Genomic DNA, 6,878 nt, shown 5'->3' with positions numbered 1-6,878 from the left:
ATAAAACTTCATCTGCTGATTTACTTTGAATTATCTCTAGCCAGCTCCTTTATGCTTCCTTGCAGATACCTTCTTTATTACTGGTTTTGAGTGGCTAATAGCCCAAGCTGTTAAAAATGGATATATTAAAGTTATGATTTGTTTTACAGCTATCTGTGTGCATTGCCAGCTGTAGCTGTTGCTCCTCCTCGTTTGTATGTAGCAAATCCTCCTCCCACCTACACCCATGAAATGAAGGTCTTGAAGCTTAACTTAAAGGAACAGATACTTCCCTACTTCCATTCAATGCAGCAGATAGTCAGGCCTCCTTTTCTGCAGTTTCCAGACCCTAGACTGCTGCAGCATGACTCAGGTATTAAAAACCCTACCACTGTATGAATGTCTTTCTCTAATTGTTGAGTGCTACCTGCAGAACCTTCAAGTTTTTGTTTCCCAAACAGGCAAAATGGGAGCTCTGGCTGGCTTGCTTCAGAAGCTGAAGGCAAGAGGACATCGTGTGTTGATTTTGACACAGATGATCCCAATGCTTGATATTCTGGAGCTTTTCTTGAACTTCCATTTCCTCACATACATAAGAGTTCATGAGAGTGGTGCTCACAGTTGGCAGAATCTGGTAAGAAGGCCTCTTACTCCAGCTGATAGCGAATAGATGCTCATGGTGGAAGGGAAAATGCTGAAGGGAAGCCTGATACATTTGCAACATTGCATAATTTCCTCAGTTACCTAAGCAAGTTATGTCTGTGGCTGTAGCACAGAATATGTAATTATATATGAAATATGTCAGTCATATTACTATCTGATGAGGTACCCAGGGTGTTTCCAAGAGGGATGCCAGGAGTTGTCCTCAATTTATGAGTAACTTGTGCTGGAAATACAGATGGTTTATTTCACAACAGCAATCTGATTAATTGCTTTTGCTTTCATTATCTGTAGCTATCTAGATTGTTAGTACTTTAAGCACAGTTGCTGTTTTAATCTTGGCACTTCCTCAGCCTTACTCCAGGGGCTTTTGTTTTCTGTAGAGTACTCTGGCATTGCCTGAGGATAAATTGAAAGTATGCTCATTTCCCTCCCCAGTAAGATTCTCAGTATCCTCTGGGGCCTACAATTTGAGCAAACATTAACAATATAGTTAAGTTATTCTTATTTTTTTATTTCTAGTTGCATTGTTATGCTTCCTGGCAGATGCAAGGAAAACTTTGCCTTAAAGCAACAGCAGGCAGCACAACAGAAGGGATTCAATGTAGTCAATAGACAAGAAAAATGATGAAGCGTGCACAGAATACAATAACCCAGTCAGGTGTGCTTAGTCACAGGACATAACAGGAGCACTGTAATAGATCTTTAGATTTTTATCTGGTGGACTGCACCATAAATTAATAGTTTTAATGGTACACAAATTACCTTGAATTGTGTAGATCTGTAATGTGGGCAGATCACTTAGATTGTCTGCACACTTAATGTAGGTTGGGGAAGTAATAAGAAAGCAATTTTTCTGATGTTCTCATTCTGTAAAAAAAAAAAAAAAAGAGAGAGTTAATTTAGAGATTTATGCTTTATTAGTGTCAATGTGTAATGAAGTTGTTTGTCTCTCCATTTTAGGAAGCCATAAAAACCTTCAACCAAGACAAGAGATTCTTCTGTGCTATTCTTTCTTCCCACACTCCTTCCACAGGTGTCAGCCATGTAGATGCAAACACTCTTGTCTTCTATGACACTGATTTAGATCCCCTGATGGATGAGAAGGCTAATGAATGGTGTGATAAAATTGCAAGAGACAGAGATGTTCACATATACAGGTGCTAAGGAATGATACATGTCTTATAAAATCAAACCCAGAGGTCTTAAGGTGCAATTAGGATTTTTGGTTGAGGTCATCATTTAGTTTAAGTCATTTGGTCTTTTAGGATCACTTTAAAGATTGGATCAGTCATGCATTCTTCTTCCCTTCAGGCTAAAGGGAAAATGAAAACTCTTGTCTTTTCCCTTTCTGTAACTTCTATTCCTGTCTTTCCCTCACACTTTCACCTTGTAAGCCATCTGGATTTCTGTGTTGAAACAGTCAAAATGAACACTGACATCTGTGGGTGTTTTCTGTCCTTGATAAACAGAGAATAATAGAATGGCTTAGATTGGAAGGGACCTTAGACATCATCTACTCCAACCTCCACACCATGGGTAGGGACATCTCTCAACTAGACTCAGCTGCTCAAGGCCTTATCCAACCTGGCCTTGAACGCCCCTTGGGAAGAGGCATCTACAACCTCTCTGGGCAACCTATTCCAGAGTTCCACCACCCTCATACTGAAGACATTCTTCCCAAGATCCAGTCTAAACCTACTCTCCCTCAGCTTAAAACCATTATTCCTTGTCCTACTGTTAGACACCCTTATGAAAAGTCCCTCTGCAGCCTTGCTGTATGTGTCGGTGTGAGCTGAAATTCCCCCCCCACCGACAATAACCAGGCTAGCCCAGTCTGGAAGCAAATGAAAAGCTGTATTTACAAGCAGAGTCTAAAATCTACAACGAAATGCAATGAATATGTACAAATATACAAAATTCACAACATGCACAAATATATACAATCAACGGAAAAGCACAACCAATCTCCCTTTGCTTCCCCCCAAGGGGACCCTCCCAAAGGGGCCTCTCTCTCCCAGGAGCTTCCCCCCAGACCCCCCTGGACAGAGAAGCAGAGTTTAGTTAGAGCAGAAAGTTGTTAACTTAGCTGCCAAGGTCAGTGTGTTATCTTCAGCCAGAAGAGAAGAAGAAACAGCAGCCAGACAGCCCAGCAACTGCCCCCACTGCCGAACGCAGAATGTGCAGAGTGCCTACTTTGTTTTGGGTAATAGTTCTTAAACATTTCTATCTATCCAATGGAAGTGTTTAGAACAATCAATATTTTGCTTTCTTACACCCAATAGTGACTTATTTACATTCTTTCACTTTCTCTGTTCTGAACTTTGCAAGGAAAAATTAAAAAGACAGTTTCAAACCATCACACTGTATGATCCCTTTAGGGACTGGACACTAAGGTCCCCCTGCAGTCTGAACAACCCCAGCTCCCTCAGCCTATCCAAGGTGTTCCAGCTCTTGGATCATCTTTGTGGCCCTCCTCTGGACTTGCTCCAACAGCTCTGTGCCCTTCCTATGGTGGGGACACCAGAACTGGATGCAGGATTTGAGGTGGGGCCATTTGGTTTCAGATCACTAGTGGTGAGATGCTGATGTTTGTGTAGTTCAGAGGTGTATTGGAAAGCTTTTCTGAAGTGACTGTTTCTCCTTCTGGAAGGACATGCAGAGGGGAGCTCTTGCTCACCTTACACCACTAGCTGTGCAGTGCAGACACTGTTAGCAAATGCCCTACTCGTGTAGGGGTTTGTTAAAAATCCAACTATCTAGAAGACAAGACAGTACAGTTTATTGTTAATATTAAAAATAAGAACTGAAAAGTGTTCTGAATATATTAAGTGGGATGTAAAAAGAAAACTTTCCTCTAAAACTGAAACACAAAGACACAAATTCCTGTGAAAATACCTGATGGACTCTGAATGAGTGTTGCTGCTCAGTGCTGCAGGCCAGAAACAGCTGAGTTTCATAAAGTGTCACTGTTTTCTAGGGACCAGTATTTAATGAGTTTCTTTGTTTTACAGGCTTGTAAGTGGTAATTCAGTTGAGGAGAGGCTCTTGGGAAAAGGTATTAAACATTTGATTGAAGAAGTGGCTGCTCAGGGAGGTGATTGTTCAACAGACCTTTTAACTCAGGTACCGTCACATGAAGAATGTGAACAGTTCTTTAATGATATGTAAAACCAGTGCTCTACTAGATCAGAGGCAGAATTTTTTAACACCATGTATTTTTGTATTTATTTCCATACTTGGCTTGTAGGTATGTGATCACAGTTAAAATCAGTAAGACTCCTGAGTTGTTAGCTCATATGCAAAATCAGAAGGTAAAAATATCTAGAAAGCAAACTCTCTTTGTTCCAGTGATAATTTGTTGCTACTTTTGGCATTGGTTTAATCAAACAAAACCAACAGCTACAGCAAAAGGTGTCAAATATGCCTGTAATCTGACTTTTCAACTCAATTTTCAGATGATGGTAAACCTTTTGACATCATGCATAGCTTTACTGAATACTTGAAAACATGTTTCTATAAGGTTCTTTGCTCTGAAAATGGAGATGAGGATTCCAGAAGGTTTACAGAAGTGACACTATCTGAGATAAGAAGTGACAGAAATTCAGAGTGGTCTGCTTCAAGAAATGCCCTGGCTCCTTCCCAGTTAGAACAGCTGGCCAGCTTTGTGGAGCAGGTATGAGGATTTCTCTTCTTTTGTGTAATACTTTAGAAATACTTGAAATTTCCTTCCCTGTAAACAGCCAAATGGCTTTCAGAAAGTACCTCCACTCCATTTACATGAAACAGTTCTGTGCAAACTTAAATATCCAAATACTCCTGGGAAGTAATCTGAGCTTGTTGATAGATCTGTTCATGTGCTAAAGCATTTAAGTGACCAAACATTCTCCTGAGGGCTGTGAAGTGCCCTGGACTAAATTGTATTTTGTGTTAGAAAATTGTCTTGCAGTCCTGTGCTTTGCCAGATGCTTGTGTTTTTTCTTAACCATGAAGTGACTGTTCTGAGCATTCCCTCAGTTCTGTCAGATTCTGAGTGTAGCCTCAGCAAGTTCACTGCTGATATCAAACTGGGTGTGTGGGGGGTGGCTGACACCCAGTCAGGCTGTGCTGCCATCCAATGAAACCTGGCCAGTCTGGAGAGCTGGGCAGAGGGGACCCTCAGGAAGTTCAATGAGGACAAGTGCAGAGGAATAACACCAGGTACCAGTCCAGACTAGGGGCTGTCCTGCTGCAAAGCAGCTCCACAGAGAAAGACCTTGGAATCCCAGTGGTCAGCAAGTTATCAGTTGGACAGCAATATGCTCTTGTGACCAAGAGGGGTGTATTAAGAAAAGTGTGCCCAGCAGGTCTAGGGAGGTTCTCCTTCCCCTCTACTCTGCCCTGGTTAGGCCACACTTGGAATACTGTGTCCAGCTTTGGACCCCCCAATTCATGACAGATAGGGATCTGCTGGAGAGAGACCAATAGAGAGCTATGAGGATTCCTGGGGGATTGGAACATCTCTCCTGTGAAGAAAGACTGAGAAACCTGGGGCTGTTTTGTCTGGAGAAGAGAAGGCTGAGAGGGGACCTTATCAACATCTATAAATACCTGAGGGGTGGCTATCAAGATGAAGGTGCCAGGCTCTTTCAAGTGGTGCCCAGTGATAGGATGAGGAACAATGGATACAAACTGGAACACAGGAGGCTCCATCTCAACACAAAGGAGACACTTATTTATGGTGAGGGTGACAGAGCACTGGAGCAGGCTGCCCAGAGAGATTGCTGTCTTATCTCTGGAGACTTTCAAAACCAGCCTGGGTGAGCTCCTGTGTGGCCTGCCCTAGGTGATCCTGCTTTGGCAGGGGAGCTGGACTTGATGATCTCTGGAGGGTCCTTCCAACCCCTAATGTTCTGTGATTCTTTTTCCTTTTCCTTTTGGCTACTCATGCAGAACCCAAGTAGCAGCCTGCTTACTAACAACCAGTCAAGAGTGTGCATAATTAATTGGATGGGATTGTCTTCTTTTATTTATTTATTTCCATCAGGAAAATGGAAGCTGACAGTTGGAGCCAATTCCCAGTGATACTGGTGAGAAGTGAGCAGGCAAATTGAGAACCAGAATGTCAGATTTCTGGTCCTTAGATCTCTTTCTCACTTTAACTACAGTGTCAATATTTGCAAAGAAATAAATACCTTTGTTTGGTGTGTGTGGGGTGTTCTGCTTGTTTTTACCATACTGGCTATTTATGTGTTTCTAATTCAAAAGCTAAGCAATGTGTCAAAATGTTTTTCTGTACAGATGAAGCCAGTTGAAAAGTATGCCTTGAATTTCTTGGAATTGTTTCATACTCCAGATAATCATAAAAGCCAGAAAGTCAGCAAGGTAAGTGATTATATTTCACTTTCTGACTAATAAAAGCAAAATGGAAAACCTCACCTGTTGTCAGGGCTTTTTTTTTTGTTTCTTTTTTTTTTTTTTGGTTGTTGTTTATATGGGATTTTTTTGTTTGTTTGTTTATGAACACTGAAATTTTGCATGCAATGATCACGATCTAAACCCACATTGTTTCTGAATTAACAGACAGATTTATTTCCCTTTCTCTTTACTGGTGTGAGGGCTTTACCCAAGAATGCAAACTCAGTTTAACTAATGCTGTTGTGACTGTTAGCCTATAAAAGGTGGGACTCAGATCAGTGGCAATTTACTGCTGTTAGCATATTTCTTCTCAATACTGTTTATATTCTAAAGTGTGTAAATTTTCTTCCTAAAAGGAGTTCAAGACTGCAAACATAAAGTGGGAATATCAGCATGCCAAGATGCTGGAAAAGGCAAAAGAAGAATTTCAGCAGGAAGTGAAAGATGATCTCTTGACATATACCAGACAAGATGCTTATGACATGGTAACATCAAAGGATCTCTCTGTTCTTTGAAGAATTTGCATTTTGTGACCCCCACCTCGAGTACTGTGTCCAGTTCTGGTGTCCCCATCATAAGAAGGACACAGAGCTGTTGGAGTGAGTCCAGAGGAGAGCCACAAAGATGATCCAAGGGCTGGAGCACCTCTGCTAAGAGGACAGGTTGAGGGAGCTGGGGTTGTTCAGCCTGGAGAAGACTCTGGGGGGACCTTAGAGCTGCCTTCCAATAGCTGAAGGGCTCCTACAGGAAGGCTGGAGAGGCACTTTTCCATAAGGGTGTCTAGCAATAGGACAAGGGGGAATGGTTTGAAGCTGAGGGAGAGAAGGTTCAGACTGGATCTT

The 6,878-nt window shown here is 41.8% G+C and overlaps 1 non-coding gene across 1 annotated transcript; it reads left to right on the top strand.

Annotated features, from left to right (window-relative positions):
• Positions 1-983: 983 nt before the first annotated feature.
• On the top strand, positions 984-1,122 carry LOC128975910 (small nucleolar RNA SNORA49). Its single transcript, XR_008489365.1, has one exon. It is a non-coding gene; the product is annotated as a small nucleolar RNA SNORA49 (small nucleolar RNA).
• The last annotated feature ends 5,756 nt before the right edge of the window (positions 1,123-6,878 follow it).

Source organism: Indicator indicator, chromosome 26 (genome assembly GCF_027791375.1).
Source record: "Indicator indicator isolate 239-I01 chromosome 26, UM_Iind_1.1, whole genome shotgun sequence".
In the NCBI taxonomy this organism is placed as follows: Eukaryota; Metazoa; Chordata; class Aves; order Piciformes; family Indicatoridae; genus Indicator; species Indicator indicator.
The sequence above is the reverse complement of the archived record's forward strand: the minus strand, read 5'-3'. Positions and strand labels throughout refer to the sequence as shown.